At 44.6% G+C, this 27,006-nt stretch overlaps 1 pseudogene; it reads left to right on the top strand.

The window, feature by feature from the left end:
* Window positions 1-560: 560 nt before the first annotated feature.
* Window positions 561-26,368, top strand: LOC123116813 (G-type lectin S-receptor-like serine/threonine-protein kinase At1g11300; annotated as a pseudogene).
* Window positions 26,369-27,006: the final 638 nt, after the last annotated feature.

Below are 27,006 nucleotides of genomic sequence, written 5' to 3'. Positions count from 1 at the left end.
GTAAAGATCACTTTGCATAAGAACAGTCCCGAATGATGGTGACAGTTGAAGTGTTGATACACACAAGCTATTCGTGTAGTTTAGGGTCTGTTTGATTGGAGACTAGTGTGGCCAAGCCAAAGTGTGGCTAGCCACACAAGTGTGGCTAAGAAATTGGACGCCAAACTTTGGCAAAAGTTGGTAAAAAAATTGTCTCTTTGAGAAGTGGGCCATAGAGGCAATAAAATGTGGCAAGTCAAAGTGTGGCAAAAACCAAACACATGCTTGGCAAACTGTGGCTGGGAACCAAACAACCCCTTAATGTTTCAGTCACTAGTCTGACCAGTCAGCAGTGACGGTGGCATCCAACTCCCGACGTGGACAGCTGACATGTCAACTCTCAGCTACCAGAATTACAAGAACTTTGCATTATTCAATCATCTGCTTCAGCAGTCGAACACTCGTGGATGTTGCTTAGTCAAATTAAGTATCGCTTGCTTGTAGATCAAGGACTAGTACAATTATGTACTTATTCCCACATGGCCTAGCAAGTTAGCACTAAGATTTTAGCCTGACCGATCATGGATTGGCCGGCTCTCACCAGCTGCACCGTGGTCATGATCCTTCTCTTCCTGCTGTTGAGTGCTTCCCAGGGACCGGCTTGTCCCGGGCAAGCCGCTCTCCCCGGAAGCCACCATCGTCTCCAATGATGGTGGATTTGCCTTTGGCTTCTTCAATCCCTCAAATTCAACTCTCTCCAGTCTGTACTTAGGCATATGGTACAACGGCATCCCTGAGCTTACCGCCGTGTGGGTCGCCAACCGAGAAACCCCGGCCACCAACACCTCATCCTCTCCACCAACGGTCTCCCTCACCAACACCTCTAATCTGGTTCTCTCTGATGGTAATGGTGTCCATCGTGTCCTTTGGAAGACCAACGTGGCCACTGGCTTGGGATCTTCTACCTCGATGGCAGTGCTTCTGAATACTGGCAATCTCGTCATTCGGTCGTCAAATGGCACTATGCTGTGGCAGAGCTTCGACCACGGCACAGACACATTCCTCCTTGGCATGAAGCAACAAATAAAGAATAGCACACGAGGCACCGCCGGCCGTCTGGTGTCCTGGAAAGGCGGACGTGGATTTATCCTAACTGGTTGTGCGCACAACCCATATCTCCCCCACTCATCTTCCATGCATGTCACATCCACTGCATGCTGCCATGCACGAATTGATTGTAGACTGCCACCACCATCTAGGACAGGAATCTCTCTCCTAGGCACCAGTACTTGATCATGCATCATTAAAAAAGGGTTAATAGATGATTTTAAACGTGTTTAATTAAATGGGCTGAACTGTGGTCAATTCTTCTTAAATAATAATGTGAAATATACTGTTGTTAATTAACTACTTCATAGTTCCAAAGAAAACATATGGATTTACCGAAGTTTACGGGAAAAATCCAATGAACTTTATGGTTATAATCCGCGAGCTTTATGGAAAAAATCCAATGAACTTTAATGTTATAATCAGCGAACTTTATGGGAAAAACAATGAACTTTGCATTTACCTAGCTCACACTTTGTATGAAAATTCTAAAGAACGTTGTTGTATAATTTAATAAAATTTATGGTTGGACATTTTTGCGAATTGAGTTTTTTTTATGAAATATTACATTTGCCTAGCTAGCACTTTGTATGAAAATTCTGAAGAACTTTGTGGTTTTTCAATAAACTTTTTGTCTCTGTCATGTGTTTGATATATAGTAATTTCCATCCCCAAAGTTAAATATGTTGATATTGGGCTCGTTTCGAAGAGCTCACCATAGAAAAGTCAAATAAATAAAGAAATTTAATTTTTCACCAAAGCAATTAAAAGATATTGTGATATATTTGTTTGTAGTGCAATTTTGCTTTGAAGAGCAGATAACATAGGCACATGCAGCTTCTGCTAGCTGTATTAGCGTCAGGCATGCATTTGATCCATCATTTCAACAGTAGGCCTAGGGAATCTAGCAAAGAGACGTGAGAAACGAGAAATGGATTGGGACCCGCTGGGCCTGGGTGCGCTGATCCACATGATTCAGCGACGACGACGATTCACGTTGCACGCGCAGTCGGTTAGGATTCGCCATATTCGCCTAGTGAACCCTCGGAGGGGCGCTTCTCCTATGGCAGCGACCCGAACAGATCCCTCCAAGTATTCCTATGGGATGGGCAGCACTTAGTGGCTCGCAGCGCCCCCTGGACAGGATACCTAGTGACGAGCCTACACCAACTACAGCTAGGGGGTGTCACGAACGTCAGCGATCTTATCATCTACCTTGCCTTCGTCGACAATGACGATGAAACATATGTCACTTATAGTCTCTCGGAAGGTGCCCCGCACACCAGGTTTGTGCTAACCTACTATGGTCAGTATGAGCTCCAAAGCTGGAGCAGCAGGTCGTCAACATGGGCTATCCTTTATAAGTTTCCGTCTGCTGAGTGCAACCGCTACAGTTACTGCGGCCCATATGGCTACTGTGACGAGACGGCCGCGGCACCCATTGTGCCAACATGCAAATGCCTTGATGGCTTTGAGCCGACTAGCACAGAGGAGTGGACAAGCGGAAAATTCTCGTCAGGGTGCCGACGGAAGGAGGCATTGCGAGGTTGTGGTGATGGTTTCATGGCCTTGCCGGGGATGAAGTCGCCTGACAAGTTTCTGTTTATAGGTGGGGGCAGGATTAAGTTCGAGGAGTGCGTGGAGGCGTGCAGCCGCAATTGCTCCTGTGTGGCATACGCGTTTGCCAACCTGAGTAGCAGCAGGTCTGGAGGAGATGTGACAAGATGCTTGGTGTGGGACGAGGAGTTAGTTGACACAGGAAAGGTGGGGGAGATCGGCGGTGAGACTCTCTATCTTAGGCGTGCAAGCATGGATGCAACAACTGGTACCAGTTCTCAATTTGTCCCTCTTATTACTATTGGTTTCTTTCATTTCTCTCTTTCTATAACTTGTTTAGTTTTCAATAACAAGCTTCTAGCTGTATCATTCATTGTGACCGTTGCTTTTCCACTAGAAATAGTCATTTCTTGGTCCATACTAATAGCATTCTGATAAAAATCTTCTTGTCCCTTTCGTACTTCATATGATGTTAAAATTCAATGGTTGTTAGCGATGACTTAGAACTAGTTATTTCTCAGTCAACAGAGAAATAGTTAAATCACATTTTCTTGTATATGTATTTGTTGCACAGGTAAAAGAACAAAGAGCAATGCAGTGAGGATTGTGCTGCCAATTTTAGGCTCTAGTGTTCTGGTTCTCGTATGCATCTCCCTTGCATGGTTAAAATTCAGAGGTATGTTTAGTATACTCTTCTTAGCAAAATGTTATATTTGACCACACTATGAGAGAGTACATTTTCCCACCCGAACTTGGACTATGTTATCTACTACCACAATATATCCTTAGATTATAAAATATTCAAAATCAGTCAAATATATAAAATGAGATCAAATAATTTTTAGATGGTCTAGAGCATGGTCACTAGTAGAAAAGGGGACATTGGTCCAGGCCGGGTCAGCCCATTAGTCCCGGTTCAATCCAGAACCGGGACCAATGGTGGCATTGGACCCGGTTCGTGAGCCCCGGGGGCCGGCCGGACCACGTGGACCATTGGTCCCGGTTCGTCTGGACCTTTTGGTCCCGGTTGGTGGGACGAACCGGGACCAATGGGCCTCGCTCCTGGCCCACCACCATTGGTCCCGGTTGGTGCCACAAACCGGGACCAAAGGCTGCCCTTTAGTCCCGGTTCAAGGCACCAACCGGGACCAATGAGGTGCCTATATATACCCCCTCGCGTAAGAGCAGAACACACTGCTCTGTTTTTTCTGGCAGCCGAGGGGGAGAGGGCTTGGTGGTGCTCTAGCTCACCTCCTATGCATACAAGGTGTTCGATGGAATGCCCGAGCCACACTACTTAAGCTTTCTCCTCTTCAAGCTCGACCTCCAAACTCCATTTTCCTCAATATTTGTCTAGGTTTAGCGGTCCGTCACACCCCGTACCCGTCTTCACCGCCGTCGATCACCCGCGCCGATCTCATCGTCGACACCACCGTGGTGAGCCTCTTGTTCTTACCTTCTTTCTGAAAGGAAACATATTCTTACTTGTATTTTCTTACTTTTATTATTGCATCTTATATAGTGCGATGGTTTTGGTATCCGCCCCCGTCGGCCCTCGTCCTGTCTATGATTCGGATGTGGTATATATTATCTTTTCATAACTATTGGTTCATTTATTATTTATGAAAATTATGCCGACCAATGTGACATAGATTTTACTTATCTAGGAGGTTGTTGAACTGAAAATTTCAACCGACCCTATTGTCGAGAGGTTAAATTTAGTTGAAGAAGAAAACAATTTCTTGAAGGAAAAAATAAGAAAAATTGAGGAGGAGAAGATGATATTGGAGTTGCATGTTGCGGATGTTGTCGATGATCACAAGATCAAGATGGATGCAATGTGCTTAGAAAGATTAGAAAATATGCCATTCATACCGAGGCTTGGTATCATTATGCCGTTGGATCAATTGTTACCTTGGTTGCGATTATGATCGCATTTGTTTTCGCATTGAAATGTTTTACATAGTTTGAATGTATGGTTTAATTAATTTAGATGCTCTGCAGAGCTTTATGTTGTTCTGTAATGATTTTCGCTTGAAGATGAGAACTATGTATGTACTTTGGTTTTAATGTGATGATGAACTTCTATTAATTTGGTCACTTAGTTATCTATTCATGATGTTCTGTAATGATTTTTGACACACTTAATTATATATAATGCATGCAGATGAACCGGCAATGGATGTACGGTAACAGACACACCTCCGAGTACATTAAGGGCGTGCATGATTTTCTCGAAGTGGCTGAGGCAAACAAGCAGAATGGTTTTATATGTTGTCCATGCCCTATATGTGGGAATACGAAGTCTTACTCTGACCGGAAAATCCTTCACACCCACCTGCTTTACAAGGGTTTCATGCCACACTATAATGTTTGGACGAGGCACGGAGAAATAGGGGTTATGATGGAAGACGGCGAAGAAGAAGAGTACGATGACAACTATGTGCCCCTGAATACGGTGATGCTACTAAACATCAAGAGGAACCAGACGATGTGCACGATGATGCTGCAACGGGCGAAGCTGCTGAAGATCAAGAGGAACCAGACGATGTGCCCGATGATGATGATCTCCGCTGGGTCATTGTCGATGCAAGGACACAATGCGAAAGTCAAAAGGAGAAGCTGAAGTTCGATCCCATGTTAGAGGATCACAAAAAAGGGTTGTACCCCAATTGCGAAGATGGCAACACAAAGCTCGGTACCGTACTGGAATTGCTGCAGTGGAAGGCAGGGAATGCTGTGCCAGACAAAGGATTTGAGAAGCTACTGAAAATATTGAAGAAGAAGCTTCCAAAGGATAACGAATTGCCCGACAGTACATACGCATCAAAGAAGGTCGTATGCCCTCTAGGATTGGAGGTGCAGAAGATACATGCATGCCCTAATGACTGCATCCTCTACCGCGGTGCGTACAAGGATCTGAACGCATGCCCGGTATGCGGTGCATTACGGTATAAGATCAGATGAGATGACCCTGGTGATGTTGACGGCGACCCCCCCCAGGAAGAGGGTTCCCGCGAAGGTGATGTGGTATGCTCCTATAATACCACGGTTGAAACGTCTGTTCAGAAACGGAGAGCATGCCAAGTTGATGCGATGGCACAGTGAGGACCGTAAGAAAGATGGGAAGTTGAGAGCACCCGCTGACGGGTCGCAGTGGAGAAAAATCGAGAGAAAGTACTGGGCTGAGTTTGCATGTGACCCAAGGAACGTATGGTTTGCTTTAAGCGCGGATGGCATTAATCCTTTCGGGGAGCAGAGCAGCAATCACAGCACCTGGCCCATGACTCTATGTATGTATAACCTTCCTCCTTGGATGTGCATGAAGCGGAAGTTCATTATGATGCCAGTTCTCATCCAAGGCCCTAAGCAACCCAGCAATGACATTGATGTGTACCTGATGTCTACTACACAACCTTCTTTTTGTAGACATTGTTGGGCCTGCAAGTGCACAGGTTTGTAGGACAGTAGCAAATTTCCCTCAAGTGGATGACCTAAGGTTTATCAATCCGTAGGAGGCGTAGGATGAAGATGGTCTCTCTCAAACAACCCTGCAACCAAATAACAAAGAGTCTCTTGTGTCCCCAACACATCCAATACAATGGTAAATTGTATATGTGCACTAGTTCGGCGAAGAGATGAAGATACAAGTGCAAAATAGATAGTAGATAAAGGTTTTTGCAATCTGAAATAATAAAAACAACAAGGTAACAAGCGATAAAAGTGAGCGTAAACGGTATTGCAATGATAGGAAACAAGGCCTAGGGTTCATACTTTCACTAGTGCAAGTTCTCTCAACAATAATAACATAGATAGAACATATGACAAGCCCTCAACATGCAACAAAGAGTCACTCCAAAGGCAATAATAGTGGAGAACAAACGTAGAGATTATGGTAGGGTACGAAACCACCTCAAAGTTATACTTTCTGTTCTATCTATTCAAGAGTTCATAGTAAAATAACATAAAGCTATTCTTTCCGCTCAATCCATCATAGAGTTCATACTAGAATAACACCTTAAGACACAAATCAACCAAAACCCTAATGTCACCTAGATACTCCATTGTCACCTCAAGTATCCATGGGCATGATTATACGATATGCATCACACAATCTCAGATTCATCCAACCAACATAAATGTACTTCAAAGAGTGCCCCAAAGCTACTACCGGAGAGTCAAGAACGTGTGCCAACCCCTATGCATAGGTTCATGGGTGGAACCCGCAAGTTGGTCACCAAAACATACATCAAGTGGCACATGATATTCCATTGTCACCACAGATAATCACGGCAAGACATACATCTAGTGTTCTCATAAAGACTCAATCCGATAAGATAACTTCAAAGGGGAAGCTCAATTCATCACAAGAGAGTAGAGGGGGAGAAACATCATAAGATCCAACTACAATAGCAAAGCTCGGGATACATCAAAATCGTGCCATAGAAGGAACACGAGAGAGAACACGAGAGAGAGAGATCAAACACATAGCTACTGGTACATACCCTCAGCGCCGAGGGTGAACTACGCCCTTCTTGTCATGGATAGCGCCGGGATGATGAAGATGGCCTCCGGTGATGGGATCCCTCTCCGGCAGGGTGCCGGAACAGGGTCCCGATTGGTTTTTGGTGGCTACAGAGGCTTGCGGCGGCGGAACTCCCGATCTAGGTTCTGTTCTGGAAGTTTTGCGATACGTAGGTATATATGGGTGCAAGGGGTACGTCGGGGGAGCTACGGGGGTCCCACGAGGCAGGGGGGCGCGCCCAGGGGGGGCGCCCCCCACCCTCGTGGGCAGCCCGTATCTCCCCTGACGTGCACTCCAAGTTCCCTGGGTGGCTTTCCTTCCAAAAATAACTTCTCTAGTTGATTTCGTTCCGTTTTGACTCCGTCTAATATTCCTTTTCCTTGAAACACTGAAATAGGCATAAAACAACAAATCTGGGCTGGGCCTCCGGTTAATAGGTTAGTCCCAAAAATAATATAAAAGTGGATAATAAAGCCCAATATTTCCTAAAACAGTAGATGAAGTAGCATGGAGCAATAAAAAATTATAGATACGTTGGAGACGTATCAGTACCTAAGGCCATTAGTTGAAGAATTTTTACAGCTGTGGAATGGAAACGGTGTACGTACGTGGGATGAGCACAAACAGGAGGAATTTGACCTAAAGGCGTTGCTATTCGTGACCATCAACGATTGGCCCGCTCTCAGTAACCTTTCAGGACAGACAAACAAGGGATACCACACATGCACGCACTGTTTACTTGACACCGAAAGTATATACCTGGGAAGCTGCAGGAAGAATGTGTACCTAGGCCATCATCGATTTCTTCCGACCAACCATCAATGTCGAAAGAAAGGAAAGCATTTCAAAGGCGAGGCAGATCACCGGAAGAAGCCCTCCATGCGTACCGGTGATCACGTACTTGCTATGGTTAATGATTTACACGTAACCTTTGGAAAGGGTCCCGACGCACTAGCTGTTCCGAATGACGCTCGGGGACACGCACCCATGTGGAAGAAGATATCTATATTTTGGGACCTACCCTACTGGAAAGACCTAGATGTCCGCTCTTCAATTGACGTGATGCACGTGACGAAGAACCTTTGCGTGAACCTGCTAGGCTTCTTGGGCGTGTATGGAAAGACAAAAGATACAGCTGAGGCACGGGAGGACCTGCAATGTTTGCACGAAAAAGACGGCATGCCTCCAAAGCAGTATGAAGGTCCTGCCAGCTATGCTCTTACCAAAGAAGAGAAGGAAACCTTCTTTGAATGCCTGCTTAGTATGAAGGTCCCGACTGGCTTCTCGTCGAATATAAAGGGAATAATAAATATGCCAGAGAAAAAGTTCCAAAACCTAAAGTCTCATGACTGCCACGTGATTATGACACAACTGCTTCCGGTTGCATTGAGGGGGCTTCTACCGGAAAACGTTCGATTAGCCATTGTGAAGCTATGTGCATTCCTGAATGCAATCTCTCAGAAGGTGATCCTTCTTCAATATCATGACGCATGTCCTAGTTCATCTAGTCGACGAGATTGTCATTCTGGGCCCCGTATTTCTACACAATATGTACCCCTTTGAGAGGTTCATGGGAGTCCTAAAGAAATATGTCCGTAACCGTGCTAGGCCAGAAGGAAGCATCTCCACGGGCCATCAAACAGAGGATGTCATCGGGTCTTGTGTTGACTTCATTCATGGCCTGAAGAAGATAGGTCTCCCTAAATCGCGGTATGAGGGGAGACTGACTGGAAAAGGCACACTTGAAAGGGACTCAATAATATGCAGGGACGGATATTCTTGGTCTCAAGCATGCTACACAGTTCTACAGAACTCTACCTTGGTGACCCCATATGTCGATGAACACAAGAACAATCTGCGCTCCAAACACTCGGAGCAGTGCGACGACTGGATTACATGTGAGCACATCAGGACTTTCAGCAGTTGGTTGGAAACACGTCTCAGAGGTGGCAACACTGTTTGTGATGAGTTGTACTTGTTGTCCAGAGGACCATCTTCGACTGTTACGATTTGGAAAGGATACGAGATAAATGGGAATACATTTTACAGGATTGACCAAGATAAAAAGAGCACCAACCAAAACAGCAGTGTCCGCTTTGATGCAACAACCGAGAGGGGAAATGGCACATATTATGGTTACATAGTGGAAATATGGGAACTTAACTACGGACATGATTTTAAGGTTCCTTTGTTTAAGTGCAAATGGGTCAATCTGTTAGGAGGCGGAGTACAGGTAGACCCACAGTACGGAATGACAACAGTGGATCTGAAAAATCTTGGGTACACTGACGAACCGTTCGTCCTAGCCAATGATATGGCACAGGTTATCTATGTGAAGGACATGTCTACTAGACCGAGAAAAAGAAAATATAAGGAAGCGAATACATCATACGATGAGCCAAAGCGCCACATAGTTCTTTCAGGAAAAAGGGACATCGTGGGAGTGGAGGGCAAGACAGACATGTCTGAAGATTATGAAAAGTTTCATGAAATTCCTCCCTTCAAAGTCAAGGCTGACCCCAACATCCTGATAAACGATGAAGATTATCCATGGTTACGGCGCAATAAGAAAATGACACAAGCGAAGAAAAAGTGAAGACTTTCTCCCGCAACTATTATGATGATACCATGCTAACTTTGTAACAGACGAGTATGATACCATTGTCCGTTTTGTACATGCACATGCTATGTGCGTGAAATTATGATACCATGCCAACTTTCAACTTTTTCATAGTTCATTTGAAATGCTTTAATGTCTTATGGTTCGGCCCTCGTAATACCATTAATCCCGGTTCGCTCCTTGTCAACTATGTTCTCACCAAGAACACTCTCAAGAGGGCAGCCACGTGGGCCATTGGTCCCGGTTCATCTGGACCTTTTTTCTCTATAGGCGCATCTATGTTCATTTTTTTAGTAAAGTTAATCACAAACTTGTGATTCACACAAATTTCAAAGAATTCAAATTTTAACTATTCAAATTTGAAAACTAATGGCACTAACAGAAAGTTTATAATTTTTGTGACTTAAAACAAAAATAATTCAACATAAACTTTAATAAAATAAATAAAAATAGCAACAATAAGTATTTTGTTGTAAGTAGAAACAAAATAAAATAAATAAAGCAAGAAAGAAAACAAAAAAACAAAATAATTTTTCTAAAACTAATGGCACTAACAGAAAGTTTATAATTTTTCTGACCTAAAAGTAAAAAGAATTAAAAAATAAAGCAAAAAACAAAAGAAAATAAATAATGCAAAAAACAAAACAAAAAAACTGGGAAAAAAATAAAAAAAATGCCACCTATTGGGCCACCACGGCCTGAATACGACTAGAAACCCAACCTGGGCCAGGATTCAGGCCCGCAGTAGGCCCAATAGGCCCACAGCAGCATAGTGTGGGATTAGGTCCGTAAGCCTGCATTTGAGAGGAGCTCGAGAGGGTAGCCGCAGCAGGGCTTATAAACCACTCCAAGCCCCTCTCAACTAGCGAGGTGGGACTAAATTTTGGCCGCGACGCGAGCAGCGCAGGGGCCTTTGGTCCCGGTTGGTGGAACCAACCGGGACTAAAGGGGTGCATTGGTCCCGGTTCGTGGCACCAACCGGTACCAATGCTCGCCCTTTAGTCCCGGTTCGTGGCACCAAACGGGACCAAAGGCTACCGCTTCCCGCCTTTTGGGCTGCTGAAAAGAGGCCTTTGGTCCCGGTTGGTGGCACGAACCGGGACTAAAGGGTGTATTAGTCCCGGTTGGTGCGACGAACCGGGACCAATGCTCTTGATATATATACAACACTTAGCAGTTTTTGACCAAATCCCCCACTTCTCCCCCGACGCCCCCTGCTCCTCCTCGTCGCCGTCGCCGCCCGCCGCCCCTGCTCCACCTTGCCATCGCTACCGCCACCGACGCCGTCAGGCTACTCGCCTTCGCTGTCGCCGCCGCCACCAACGCCGTCAGGCTGCTCGCCTTCGCCGTCGCCGCCGCCACCGACGCCGTCAGGCTTCTCGCCTTCGCCTTCGCCGCCGCCCCCTGTGAGCACATGCTCCGCGCCCCTCCCGTCCCGCGCCCCTGCGCGGCCGCCGCGCCTCCGCCCCTGCCCTGCGCGGCCACCTGCCTGCGCGGCCGCCGCGTGCCGCCCTGTCCTACGCGGCCGCCTCGTGCTGCCCTGTCCTACGCGGCCGCCGCGCCGCTGCCCCTGCCCTGCATTTTTTTGTGTATATGTGTATATATGCATTTTTTGTGTATATGTGTATTTATGTGTATATATGTGTTTGTATGTGTATATATGTGTATTTTCTTGTGTGTATATGTGTATATATGCATTTTTTTTCATATATATAATGTATATATGCATGTGGTAGCTATATGATGAATGGATGTGGCTATCTATGTATGAATATAATGTTCATAGCATTTTTTTGTTTATATATGTTTTTTAATATATGTATTAATTTTTTATTTAGGTTGTTAGTAGATATCGATTTTCGGTTAGTGCATTTTAGGTTAGTGTAGAGGAAAAACTAAAATAAGGAAAAGGAAGAAAAGAAGAAGAAGGAAGAAGGAAGAAGAAGAAGAAAAAGAAGGAGAGGAAAAAGGAAAATAAGAAGAGGAAGAAAGGAGAAGAAGAGGAGAGGAAGAAGAGGAGAAATAAATAAGAAGAGGAAAAAATAAGAAAAAGAAGAGGAGAAGAAGAAAGGAATAGAGGAGAAGAAGAAAAAATAGAATATTCTATTTTTTCTTCTTCTCCTCTATTCCTTTCTTCTTCTCCTCTTTTTTTCTTTTTTTTCTTTGATCTTCTCCTCTGTCGTCGTTGATATACCCCCCCTCGGCCCTCTCGGTCGACCAAAACTCTCGAGGACACCCAAACCCTAGAGAAAAAACGATGTTGGTCTCCTACCCCCTCCCGCTGCGCCCCTACCCGACAAACTCTCTTGAGGCCACCCAATTTTCCAAGTTAAAAGAGCGTTGTCGTCGAGGCCACCCCAAACCCTTGAAGCGTTGTGTCGAGGCCACCCCAAACCATTGAAGCGTTGTCTAGGCCACGCCAAACCCTAGAGAAGCAGTGTCGAGGCCACTAACATGATTCCTTATTGTGATTAGCTAGCTAGTTCTATGTTTGCCACTAATATATATCCATTTTACTATGTTTGAATAATAATTGACATGTTGTAAATTTTTGCAGAAACTATGGAGCACTACCGAGACGAAGCAACAGAAGCGATGTTGGGGGAGATAATCGCAGAAGGAACTGATGTCGTTGCGTCATTTTTCAACGACGTCGTTGGTCAGGAAGGATTGGGTGAAGAAGAGGGCTATGTTCATGATGGCTCCGGCCCATTAATGCCGGTACAAGAAGAGGGCTATGTTCATGATGGCTCCGGTGATGACCCAATGGAGGTACAAGAAGGAGACCGTGCTGACTGCTCCGATGACCGAACCGAGTCCGGCCAGGTATATATATATATATATATATATTAGTTAAGCCCGTGCTGACTAGTTAATTGATGCATTCATTGTTTTGGTATATGTACACATATTAATTAACTCTCGTCTTTCTTCCTTTTTCTAGCCCTCCGGATCAAGCACAACTTCGGTAAGGAGACGAGGCCCAAAGAAAAATTTGAGCTCGGATGAAAAGTTTGAGATCACAGCAATCACGCGCGACGGCGAACCGATTGAACCCATCCGGACAAAGAACACATTTGTTGCTCAGTGCGGGGTTCTTGTTAGGGACAAGATCCCGATCAGCATCCACCAATGGTATAAGCCTAAGAAGGAAGACCCCCAGGTGTCTTATGTCAATGATATGCAGAAAAATGATCTTTGGACTGAGCTGAAGGCAAATTTCACCCTACCGCCAGAGGAGGATCCGAAGAAGCCAGTTAAAGAGCAATTAATCAAGTCTTGTGCTCTTAAGAAGATGGCAGGCCTATTCAGGAGGTGGAGGAAGGAGCTAAAAAAGTTTGTCGCCAAAGAAGAGACACCAGAATTCATCGGCAAATATGAGAAGATCAGAGATCACTGGTCTGCATTTGTGGCCTACACGACGTCGGAAAAGAGTAAGAAGATGTCGGCGACAAGCAAGCAAAATGCTGCGAAGAAGAAGTTTCACCATCGCACCGGGTCAGGTGGCTACCTGCAAGCCCGGCCTAAGTGATCCAAGGCTGAGAATGATCTGCTTGATAAAGGGATCAAACTGGAGACAATGAGATGGCCAGACCCTTGCTGGACTTGGTTCTTCGGGGCTGGCGGAACCTTGGACCCTGTATCAGGGAAGTGCCGTTGGACGGACGAGCAACTGAAAACACCAGTCACAAGGCTTCAGCAGTATATCCATGCAGCACAGCAAGGGACGTTCGTTCCAGACAGGGAGAAGGACGAGCTCATAATGGCCCTCGGGAACCCTGAGCACCCTGGACGGGCACGAGGAACGCCATGCTCCATTCCGTGGAAGGTTGGTTTTCCGGATGCAGGGGGTTACAAAACCCACGAGAGGAGGAAGAAACTGGAGCAGAGCCAACTGCAGGCGCTGCAAGAAAGGGTAATGGGGCTAGAGGAACGAGAAGCAAATCGCAACAAACGACCTGCCGAAGCTTCCCCCGAAGCTACCCCGCCATCTCAGCGGAGAAGCAGTGTGGCTTCCATCGAGCTGCTTCAGCCGGAGCATGTCTTGACGGCTCCTGCCAGCTATCCCGTGGATGCTATCACGAGGGCTCAAAATTGCCACTTTATGACGCGACGGATGAATTTGAAGGTCAAGGCGGCTATTGGCTCTGTTTATCCTACTGAACACGGCGCAACTTTTCACTGCCGGCCGATTCCAGAAGGATATGCCAGGGTGATGGTGGATGAAATAATGGAGGGATTTGAGGACCTCCAGCTTGACTTCCCTACCGGTGAAGGGGAGACTAGGCTGGGTTCTGCTTTGAAGACTCCATGCCTATGGCGGAAGGAGCTCATCAACCTTCCGAACTGGACGCCTCCGCGTCCTCCTCCTCCTCCGGCGAGTCAGGGCACTCCACCTCCTCCTCCTCCTCCGGCGAGTCAGGGAACTCCGCCTCCTCCACCGCCTCCTCCTCCGGTGAGTGTCGATCAGGGCACTAGGCCTCCTTCTCCGACGCGTGGCGGCACTCCGCCTCCTTCTCGGCCTGCGCCGGCGCGCCCGAGCAGCCAGCAGCCTCCTCCTTCTCCGGCGCGTGGTGGCACTCCTCCTCCTTCTCCGCCTGCGCCGGCGTGCCCGAGCAGCCAGCAGCCTCCTCCTTCTCCGGCGCGTGGTGGCACTCCGCCTCCTTCTCCGCCTGCACTGGCGCGCCCGAGTAGCCAGCAGCCTCCTCCTTCTTCGCGTCGCCAGCAAGGGCGGAAGAGACCCGCCGCCGCCCCGGCTGCTCCGGCACGTCGTAGTCCGTCTCCTCCGCCTCGTAAGCAAGCATGAAAGAAGACAGGCGCCACAGCCGCTCCGTCTGCTCCGGTGTCTAGCAGTACAGCCAGCAGAGGCGGGAGGCAATACAGATACGGTCCACCTCTCAAGCCTCTAGAGAAGTTACCGTACGAGAGGACTGAGGAGGAAAACGCGACGATCGTGCGGGCCCACGTGAAGGACTTGTTTGAAGGTGTGAAAGCAAAGATACATCCACCTCCGGAGGAGAAGGTAGATCCGGTGAAAGCAAAGCGCACTATCGATGCCTTGAGGAAACCACCAAAGTCTCCACCGAGAACCAACTATGAGCGCATTACTGAACAGACATATCTCGAAACCCAGCGGTCGGGAAGTACTGTCAGTGATAAAAGGTTAAAAGAACGAGCAGCTGGGAAAAAATTGCCCAGCTCGGCGAACAAGCACATCAATCGTGCCCCCCGCTCAATGTGTCTAGCGGCGACATCGTCGCTAATGCTCCGGGGACGGTGGCCGGTTATGGCAATCTTGGAGATTACGTGCCTGACGATCAACTTCCAGATTTCTTGGAGGTGGACGAACACAGATACGAGTACGGGAAGCCTCTCGTCAAATTTGAAAAATCTCTAACAACTATGATGCGAAGATTCCATGATTGGTACATGAAAACCTGCAGAGAGTCTGAGGGGACGAATGCTTTGTATCTGCATATTAAAGAGGAGCACGACCTCATCGAAACTGATCTGTTGACTGTTCCATTTGATGAGTTCTTCGCGTTCTTCAATGAAAAGGCCCTCGATAAACTAACGGTCTTTTGCTACTGTCTGTAAGTACTATTTCTGTCATTAAGTCTCTATATATAGCTCGGCTCTTTCATTGCATGTATTTATAATTAATTATCCTCACTATATTATGCAGATTGAAGATCGTTGAGTGCAAAAAACAAGAAATGTATGATATTGGGTTCATTAACACAAATATCATAGATGAATTTCTGGTTGAAAAGGATGCCGAAGAGGCCGAGGGGTACTTGCTACAATCGTTGATCAAAAATCAAAACAAAAATTTAATACTCTTTTCTTACAACTTCAAGTGAGTGTTACTATTGTGTGCATATTCGGTTTCCCTTATTACTCGAGCGACGTTATAGTAATGTAATTGATGAGTTATGCATGCGTGCGCAGATTCCACTATGTTCTTCTGGAGATTAAGCTTGAGCGGGGAGTAGTAAACGTCTTAGATTCGAGACGAAAAGATCCCCAAACCTATGCGGAGACTAAAATGCTCAACAAGTAAGTTCAATCGATCATTTATCGCACCAAATCGGCAACTTTTTGTTCATTTCCTAGTATCTCAAGTAATAATAATTATTTTCTTTTTCTTGCAGGGTTTGGAAACAGTTCACTGCAGAAGTTCCGGGACTGCCAAAGGAGCTGCGATATACATACCCGAAAGTAAGTACTACTAGCTAGCTAGTTGTGTGCATCTCCCGTTGATTCTATAGCTGTACTTTCATCAATGCCATTTATAATGCTTCATTATTAGTTTGATTGACTTCTATTTCTCGTAAAGTGCTTGTGGCAAGAACAAGGAAATGATTTCTGTGGATACTACGTGTGCGAGTTCATCTACAACGCGACTTTGAAAAATAAGCGGGGCTACTCTAAAAGACAATATGAAGTGCGTAAGAAATAATATTCACAATTTCATTTTATTACATCATCATTTCTGTTGAGTTTCATTCATATATGTATTAACCCCCTTCTTCAAATTAGATGTGGTAGATGCGGGATGAACTCCTAGAACAAGATCACATGAAAGCAATTCAAGAGGAATTGGCGGGATTCTTTCTTGACCACGTCATCAATAAAGCCGAAGAATATCATGTGGAAATTGATTTCAAATGCTAGAGGATTGTAAGAGATTTTACATATTGTATATGTATGTAGCCAGTAGCGTCAGATAGATAATACGAAAACTTGTTGTTCGACCAATCTCTCGGAGAAGGAGAGGTCGATCGATCACTTCTCTCGGTATGCATGACGAACTTCTGTACTTAATGGTTCCCTTCATTTTCTTACTAGCTAGCGTGTCGAGGGCCTCTCTATGTACAGTACGTAGCATCGACCAAGCACGGACATAAGAGAGGACACTTATCTCTATTAATTAGCTAACTAACACAATATATTAAACACCTAAATTAACCCCCCAAAACCCCCAACCCCCCCCCCCCTTCAAAAACAAAAAACAAAAACCACGGCCACTGAAATGCTGACGCGTGGATGCCTTTTGGTCCCGGTTGGTGCCACCAACTGGGACCAAAGGCCCTCCTGCCTGGGCTCAGCGCACCGGCCACGTGGAGGCACATCTGTCCCGGTTTTGTTAGAACTGGGACTAAAGGGGGGAGGCATTAGTAACGACCCTTTAGTCCCGGTTCAAGAACCGGGACTAAAGGCACTTAGGAACCGGGACAAATGCCCCCTTTTCTACTAGTGGGTCCAGCTACTATTTGTATTGATCTAACAAACAAGATGTAATCTAGTGTTAGATAATATGGATTGCACATGTTAGAGAAACCACATTGTTGTCTTGCCGCTTTCCATATTCGGGCTGGGGGTTTCAACCTCCTTTTTTCTAATAAAGGGAGATATTGCTTGTCAAAGTGCTTAAAAACAAGAGCAACATCTAGTGACGCAGCTGTTGACTCTATGGTTGTGTCTGGTCTTTGTTCAAAGAGAGTGGGTGGGTGGGGGGACTATTTAGATGCGCCTCTTGGATTATTTTTCCTCTAATTCCATGAGTTTGCAAATTATGGAAAACTATGCATACGTCAATTGTTTTTTTTAACCGAAGACCGTAGAACAATTGTTCTACGGTAATTTTCATTCAAAGTAAAACAAAGTTATTTACAAACAAGTAAAGAAAAAACAAAAGGAGCCATCTAACCAATACCAGCTCTAGGAATGTCCATGATCAATTAATTTAGATTATCTGCAATCCATCCACTAAAAGCTTCCCTGTGTTTTTCTTTGGTTCTCAGAATCATCAACTTTAGATCGTCTTTGAGTAGCTTTCTCCATCCTTGAGCCGATGGGTTTTGCGCTTTGAAAATTTTGGAGTTTCTCTGCATCCAAATGTGCCAGCAACCCATGGTGATGATGCTCATTGCAAACTGCTTGTGCTGATGGATTGACAGCAAGTTGATCTCATCGAAAGCATTAATACCTCTGAATTTGGAAGGAACAATTGAATCCCAACATTGCAGAGCAAAATGACAGTCCCAGATGAGATGGAGGCTGGTTTCTTCGCAAGAACAGTTACATAGTTCACGGTCGTAGTTTGGCAGATGAAATTGCTTCCTGGCAAGAAGATTTCTGACATTTACTCTATCATGTAGCAGTAACCATAGAAAGATCTTATATCTTAGCATGGCAGCACTTTTCCAGATCCTCTTTAAGAGTGGAGAGGCTACTTCTGCTCCTTGTATGTGACAGTACATTTTGATAGCCGAAAAATCATTCTTATGCTTGTTCCATGGTAGGCACCAGGTGTCCAGAGAATTATTCAATTGGGTAGCCTGCATGAGGGCCGATAGCTCTTGGAATTGTTGATGGGCCTGGGTTGATAGTGGAGTAAAGAAGTGTTCAGATGCATCCTCCAAACTTTTGATTTTCTTAACAGAAATCTGCTCTTGCCTACTGAAAGAGAACAACTGAGGGAACCTGTCTTTCAAGATGCCCAGATTCCAGTTGTCAAACCAAAATATTATAGTGTTGCCAGAGCCTAGCTTGGGGACAGCAGCTTGTCTAAACTCAGGCACTAGCTTGAGAATACTTTTCCACCAAAAGGATCCTTGTGGGTTTTTGTGAAGCATTCTGTCAGGATAATAAGCCTCCCAAATCAATTTTACCCAAGGAATATTCTGTTGATTTAAGAACTTGTGGACATGCTTCATAAGTAAAGATTTGTTGTGACTGGCAATATCCAATACCCCAAGTCCTCCTTTTTCTTTTTGTTGGCAAACTTTGTCCCAGGAAATCAAGGCAGTGCCCCTGTCTTCCATTCCATATTTCCTCCAAAAGAAATGTTTGAGATATTTCTTAATTTGCTCCATGACACCAACTGGAAGTGCAAGTGTACACATGAAGAAAATGGGAAGGCTGTAGAACACAGACTTTACCAGAACCAATTTATCTCCATAAGATAACAGGGAGGAACAACCAGCCAGCCTTTTTTCAATTCTTTGCATGATGGGCATAAAATCCTCAATCTTTGGCTTGGACAGACAGAGAGGTAAACCCAAGTATGTGAAAGGAAGAGATCCAACTTTGCAACCCATAATATTAGCCAATTCCAACATCTTATCATTTATAGTGTTAATAGAAACAATCACTGATTTTTCATAATTGACTCTCAAGCCAGTGAAGGTACTGAAATACATGAGCAGGTTTTTGAGATGATGCAGCTGAGCAGCATTGGCTTGCATGACAAGGCATGTATCATCTGCATACTGGATTACAGTAAAATCCTGATCAGCATTAGTGTGTATAGGAGCAGAGATCAGACCATTCCTCATAGCTTCATTTAAGATTGTTTGAAGCAGATCAGCAGCTATGACAAATAGCAGAGGTGAGAGAGGATCCCCTTGCCTAACTCCTCTTTTACAGAGAAACTGCTTTCCAGGCACCCCATCCAGTAGCACAGAAGAAAATCCAGAAGAGAAAATCATATCCATCCACATAATCCACTTAGGTCCAAAGCCTCTAGAAATGAGAATTTTCCTGATAGCTTCATGCTCAATCATATCAAAAGCTTTTTCAAAATCTAATTTTAGGATAATCAATTCTTGTCCAGATTGATGACATTGGTGAATGAACTCATATGACCAGGCCAGACAATCTTGTATTGATCTCTTCTTAAGGAACCCATATTGATTTTGATGAACCAGCGTTAGGATGACAGCCTACAGTCTGTTGGCAAGAAGTTTTGTAATGATTTTTATGGAACAGTTAAGCAAAGAGATTGGTCTGAAATCATTAGCATTGATAGGAGCATCTTTTTTTGGCAATAGAGTAATGAAAGAAGAGTTGATACTCTGCAAGTTTAATTTGCCATTGTAAAAGTCTTCAATCAGCTTGTAGAAATATGGAGCAATGATGTCCCAACAATGCTTGATAAAATCAGTATTGAAGCCATCTGGCCCTTGTGCTTTATCAGAAGGGAGATCTTTAACCACTGCATCAGTCTCCTCCTTTGTGAAAGGCTTGTCAAGCTCAATTAGTTCAGGCATCTTTGGGACAAGGGACTCAAGGTTCAGAAGATCAAAAGTGGGCACAGAAGCATTGAGCCTCTGCTTGAAAGCTTTCCACAGAATTGCAGCTTTAGTCTGATGATCATCTTGCATGTTACCAGCTTCATCCTGCAAACTAGCAATGTAGTTTCTTCTATAATTAATGGTAGCTTTTACTTTCAGATATTTAGTGTTAGCCTCCCCTTGCAAGATCCATCTAACTGTTGCTCTTTGCTTCCAGTATGCTCTTTGCATTTCCAACAAGTTAAGAAGATGCTTTTTGACAATTTCTCTGCCATTCCATTCAATAGTGGATAAAGATCTAAAATCTTCAAAAGTGTCATAAAGAAGAATGAGGTCATTTCAAGCTTGAATAAGTTTAGACAACTGTGAGAGCTCTTTGGCCCAAATCTTTAGTCCCTTTCTCATACTCTTAAACTTAGCAGTGATTCTCTTTGCACTATCAGGTTCATTAACATCTTGTTGCCAAATATTTTTTTACAGTGTCTTTGAAACTATCAATCTGCATCCAATAATTTTCAAACCTGAAAATCTTTGACTTTGGAATCCTGGTGCCAATATTAATGATGCACGGGACATGATCAGAAATAGGCTTTTAGAGGGGCAACATCATGGTGTTAGGGAAGTTTGAAGTCCAAGTTTCAGAAGAAAAAACCCAATCAAGTTTCTCAAGTAAAGGGGTTCTCTCCCTTTCAAAGGAATTTCTAGAAGGCCCAATTTGCTGATTGCTTCATTGAATAAGAGCATATCATTGAGATTACCCCCTTCTCTACTTCTGTTTGAAGGATACCTAATATAATTGAAGTCCCCCAGCATCAACCAATTACAATCATCAAGAATGTGAATATTAGAAAACCAGTCCATAAAAATAACCCTGTCAGAAGAAAGACAAGGGCCATAGATATTTGATAAAGTCCAGGTATCAGAGGAGAGCTTAGAGTTGAACCGAATGGAAATAGAGAAGGAGTTTTTGGAGATAGTCTCTCCTGTGAAAAGAGTATCATTCCAGACCACTAGTAACCCTCCTGATGCACCTACAGATGGCTGGTAATCAAACTTGTTCAAACGTTTTGGGTAAAATTGCTTAAGAGATCTGCTGTCAAATGTTTCCCTCTTTGTTTCTTGGATGCAAATCAAGTCACAGTCTGTCTCATCGATTTTGTTTCGAATAGCCAACCACTTATCTTTATCATTGATGCCTCCAATATTCTAGTTTAAGATTTTCCACTGCTTATTCATGATAGAAATGCAGAAATAACTGGATATGACAAATTTGCATAGCTTTGCATAACTTAGAGATCTCAGTCTGCAACAGAACTAAAAGTGCCAGCTCAACCTTACCCCAAAATATGGGTTTACACAGGATCATTAGATATGACATAACCAATACATCCATAGCTCAAAATGAAACTAGACAGAGCTCCTAAGAAATCCTTAGGCAGGGCTGGGCAGTCCCCCCTTCCGTGGGCTCTTCTTGTTCTTCTCTTTCACCGCTTTGTCCTTGCTCCCTTTCTTCTTCTTGGCTTGGTGCAGGGCCTCATCAGAGCAGTCTTTCTCAGGAATCTTGCAGAAAGCAACAGAGAGATTTTTAACCACTTTGCTGGGTAATGAAGGAGGATTAACATTGCAAGGCAAGCAGTTTCTATCCATGCATGTTTTCTTTCTGTAACCATGATTCAATTGCTGAATTCTACAACTTCTTCTCACCTGGGTTTCAATAAGAGGAGCTTTTTCCTTCCTCTTTTTGTACACTTGGATGGCAGTGGTGCTGGAAGACATTCCCACTGATGAGGGCTTGGAAGGTCGAGTGGTGGCCACAATAGTTGGGAGCACCTCTTTATCATTCTGATTCTGGCTAATGTTCTGCAGGACAGATTCACATTTCTCAGGTATGACAAAAGGTTTCAGATTGGAGCTATCTGAATATTCTGAAATAATTTTCCATAACTGAGAAGAAAGCAACTGTTTAACCCACTCAAACTTATCTAGAGTAAGTAGTGCAAGAGCAATAAAATTTGCCCACTCATTAGGTACCTGAATCACATCCTTAGGCTACCCTTCAGGAGCAAAATGCTTCTTCCAAAGCTCTGCTTCTTCATGACCAGTGCAGGCATTGTGCAGCTCTTCCTGTGCTTGGGACAGAAACATCTTTTGCATGACTGGGTCTGCTGCATCAGGCAAAAGTTGACAAGCACCCACATGAATTTGATCTTTAAAAATGGGCAAAGGGAAGCCAGGAGGAGGATTAGAACTACCTGAATCTGGGCTGGGTAGCTCTGAAGCTGCAGTGTTTACAGTTTGGTTGACTGTGGCAGAAATAACAGGCTCTTGAATTGTATCCAGAGCAGCTTCCTCAGGCTCAGCAGCAGCACCAACTATCTGTTGCTGAAAGTTGTCCTCTTGAGCAGCAAAAGGGTCCGGCAACATATGATGTGGAAGCAGAGTGTTGTTAGGTAGCATATCGGCCTGGTTTGGCAATTCTGGCATCCCTGGAGGTGGCTGATCCTGCGATATCAGTAAGGCAGTGGTATCATTAGCATGCACATCCGGTGGTACAAACACTGCAGCATCATGGGCGTCTGGCAGTTGCTGCACCATCATCTCATCCAGGTCAGCCTGCAGCACTGCAACAAGGATTTCAGGTTGCTGCAATTCCACCTCAAGTGGCATATTGAGATCTGGAAGCTGAATCTCTAGCATCAAGACTGGCGGATCATGTGGAACTAGGAGATTTCCAAACAACAAAAGATTGACAGCACCTTGAACTGAATTTGCAGTTTCAACACTGTTGGAGTCAATGCCCAGAGAGAGGGTGAGGCCACTGTGATCCATCTCAAGAGCTTGCTCAGCAGCAAAGAGTTGATTCTGCACTGGTACATTATCTTGGAGAGGAGGCATTGCCCAGTGGCCCCAATCCAGATCATCTGCATTCTGTGCATCTCCATTCCGAACATCTTGATCATTCCCAGGCTGCTCATTGTTTTCATGCTGCGGTACAGGTCCAAAGAAGAGGTTGTGCTGATTCGGATGGTGGTGCTGCTCAGGAGGTCTTGGGTGCGGGTTGCAATCTATCGGAATGGGCTGCTCATCTGGGGAGCTACCGCCCAACAACTCTTCCTGAAAAATAATGATTGGGCAAGTCCAAGATTCACCTTCGAAATGCCTGTCCCCGGTGACCGCCAAACTGACAGGAACATCAGACAGAGCATCGATTCTGACTTTAACTGCCATGGCGGCATCAGTGGTTTTTACTCTGTCCCAAGACAACAACTTCCCAAAACTAGAGACAGCGTTATTGAGCTTAGTCATACAGCGCAGATCCGTAGGGAAACCAACTAATAGTAGCCAGCAGTCTCTGGCCAGGTTAAACTTCCTCCAGTTCATACCTTGATCATGCTTTTGGAAAATGATGTGGATGTCATCAAACGGATGCGGGCTCCTATTGACCAAGGAATCCCTATCTGCTTTACTGTTGCATCTATCAAACGCCTGACCAAAATGACATTTGGAGATAGAAGAGAAAACGACCCTTTGCAAAGCCAAGAAATCACCGAGAACCTCTCTAACATTGACAAAAGCTACTTCACCTTGGGGCATTGGTACCAGAGTGGCGATGGCTAGGTTCTCGTTGGACAGCTGCATGTCGCCATGGATGACCCGAGCGCGAGCTGGCCTCCCTTCCACCTCAATTGCTTGAGTGCCAGGGAGCAGGAAAGGCATCGGATCGAATGGAAAATTCTCCATTGCTGAAGACCTCGCCGGAGTAGAACTGGTGGGATGTAGCAATGAGGAGACCCTGGTTGGATGGAGCGATTGATGAGACTGAGGAGGGCGGAGAGAAAGAATTGGGAAATGAGCGTCAACAGAGTCCCGAGCAGAGGGTAGTAAATTTTCAGCAGGGCCGGCATTACGGGAAGACGGAACGATAGAGTCACTGACCACTGGGTCCCACCTACCACTGTTACCTATTTCCAGATTATTCACCAGAATAGGTGGATTCGTCGTGTCAGAAGATGAAGGCGGAACGGCGATTTCGGGCCGGAATCTATAGTTGACTGCGATATGCCCCCATCTCTTGCAGGCCTTACATCGGATTTTTGTTCTGGCATTTGGGCCTAGAGTGACCCGTCATGAGGAAACGAACACAGAAAAGGCCCACTGCATTATTGGTCAGAAGGCCCAAAGATTCAAAACGCGTCGATCCCGCCCTACCCAGCGCAGTGTTATTGGGCGAAGTTAAAACTGAAGTTAATGGGCCCCTTGATTGCTACATGACTTGATCATGCGAATTAGGCGTGGTTTGCGAAGAAAAGAATTGGGGCTGTTGAACAGCTTGAGCATATGATCGACGAGATTTTGTATTGGACACCACGGTCCAATCCTTAGATGCCGCCTCATGATAATGCCGGTAAAGATCTTTGAGATCATCATCCCCCTCTCCCCAAAGAAGAAAATTCATAGAGTAAAGATCGGTGGACAAGTTGCCTCCTCGAATTATTTCTAAACCCACTTCCGGAGAAGAGACACAGAACTTATATGACCAATTGCGCAGATGAGATACATTAAAAAGATTGGCAGAACCACCGAAACAGGCTTGAATAATGAGGCCCACCGATTCTGGATTTAGCTTGATCAACGAGCGCTTGAATTCCACCAGGAGGAAGAACTTTGTTGATCCTGGCAATACTTGGGTGTTGACGCCAGCATTGCATTGCTTCTTGATGTACTCCTCGAAAGCTTTCCCAAGAGAGAAGTTGAGATCTGAGAGGGCCATTTGCAGATGTGGCCGATGGGATCAAAGCGATCTCCGGCGGGAAGTGTCCGCCGTGGTCGGAGTGATCCCCGACACGGAGAATTTAGTGGCCGACGGGGCCGGAGTGTCCACTGGCGGGGGAGCGCAGCGAAGCGGAGCGGAGGCTAGGAGAGCGGAGCGGAGCGGCCACTAGTCACCCGCATACATCAATTGTTATAGGAGGTAAAATATAACTATATTATTTCTTATATTATTGTCTTGTGCTAATTAGAGGGGAAGTGACTTTTAACATTATGGGAGCAGGAAAGAACAAAAAATGGAGAAGTCAAAATAAGATAAGATTGGATGGTATGGCTATGTTTGATGAATGTGAAGAAGAAAACCCTCCCTATGATCAAGAATTTCCATTCGTAAAAACTAGAAGAAATTGCCCTCACAACCCAAGATTTCTCTGAAACCTGCATGACTGGAAAGGGAGGTTTTGGTAAAGTATACAAGGTAAATCTATGCTCTTTCCTAATATTCATTCTAGTCATGAGAGCTAATTTTTTTCATATAGCAAATTTAAATCTTAGTTTCCCATTATATTTCTCTAGGGAATGTTAGGTGGTCAAGAAGTTGCAATCAAGAGGATAAGTAGAGATTCTCGACAAGGAACAAAAGAATTTAGGAATGAAGTAATTCTAATTGCCAAGTTGCAACATAGAAACTTGGTTCGACTTCTTGGATGTTGCAGCGAGGGAGATGAAAAACTCTTGATATACGAGTATCTACCAAATAAGAGCTTAGATGCTACCCTTTTTGGTACATATTCTAATAACAAACCATCATTTCTAATTCAACTCAAAACATTTTTATTACATTTGTTTCTTCTCTTAGATGAGTCAAGAAAAATGATGTTGGACTGGCCGACAAGATTCCGTATAATCAAAGGGATTGCAAGGGGACTTCTATATCTTCATGAAGACTCGAGGTCCACCGTAATTCATAGAGATCTCAAAGCTGGAAATGTTTTGCTCGATGCAAATTTGAAACCCAAGATAGCTGATTTTGGTATGGTGAGGATCTTTGGTGATAACGAGGAAAATGCAAATACCCAACGCATTGTTGGAACATAGTGAGTACCCAGTAAAAGACTCATATTAATTTTTCAAGAAATTCATTCTGACAATTGAAATGATCAAATAGTGGCTACATGGCTCCTGAGTATGCAATGGAAGGAGTCTTCTCTACCAAGTCTGACGTGTACAGTTTCGGCATGTTACTACTAGAGGTTATAACTGGTATAAGGAGAAACTCCATTAGTCAAACCATGGGATTCCCTAGCCTGACAGTTTACATGAGTACACACGACTTCCTTTAACTTTCATTTCCAGAAGTGCATCAAATATCTGAAGCATTTTTGATGCAAAAATTTAATATTGATATGATGTTCTTGATTATTTCAGTCATGGAATATGTGGAAGGAAGAAAAGACTGAGGAGCTGCCTAGCTCATCCATCATAGATACTTCACCAGATGAAGTTTTGCTTTGCGTCCATGTAGCGCTATTGTGCGTCCAGGAAAACCCTGATGATAGGCCTCTCATGTCATCTGTGGTGTTTGGCCTAGAGAATGGAAGCACCACACTTACATCCCCCAATCTCTCCGCCTACTTTGCGCGATGAAGTGCTGAAATGGATCAAATCAGAAATGGTAGTCAAAGTTCCGTGAACAGTTTTACTCTTACTGAGATAGAGGGGCGATGAAATAAATCCTATTTTTAGACTCATCGAACTCCTCTCGAAGGAAAAATATGTGAATTTAACACTACTATAAAATGTATGGCTCAACAAAATAGTGATGACATTCTGTAAAAAAGAAAAGAAAATAGTGATGTTTCATGTGTTCCCTAGTAGTCGTTATCTTTTATTATGTTCTGTCTTCCCTTTTTAGTCTGCATGACAGTCTTTTGTTACAAAATATATATATTAAGATACTGCTTAAATGAGAAGGGACTTTGAAGAAAAATACTTCGATGAAGGTGACCTTTATGGCTTTATTGGATACGAGTGATTAGGTGGTGGTGTTCTTATCTGCTCTTCTTGCAATGCTTTTGTGTTTACTTGTAAGAAAAGGGCATGATGGTCGGAAGGAATTACAAAAAAAGGGTTTCCCCCATTTATATTATAAAGCCAACATCATCACAACATCCGGACAGACCGATACAACACACACCACCACCGCGCACAACACACACACCCAAGACATGATACAAAGGTGTTGAGCACCGTCCCCCAATACCACGGCCAACCAAGCTAACTAAAAATGACAAAGGATAACCGCTTGAAGAGGACAGAGACCTCCATGAAGAAACGAGGAGGGGGGATATGGTCATGACAGAGCA

The sequence above is a fragment of the Triticum aestivum genome, chromosome 5B, assembly GCF_018294505.1.
Source record: "Triticum aestivum cultivar Chinese Spring chromosome 5B, IWGSC CS RefSeq v2.1, whole genome shotgun sequence".
NCBI classification, from domain to species: Eukaryota; Viridiplantae; Streptophyta; class Magnoliopsida; order Poales; family Poaceae; genus Triticum; species Triticum aestivum.
The sequence above is the reverse complement of the archived record's forward strand: the minus strand, read 5'-3'. Positions and strand labels throughout refer to the sequence as shown.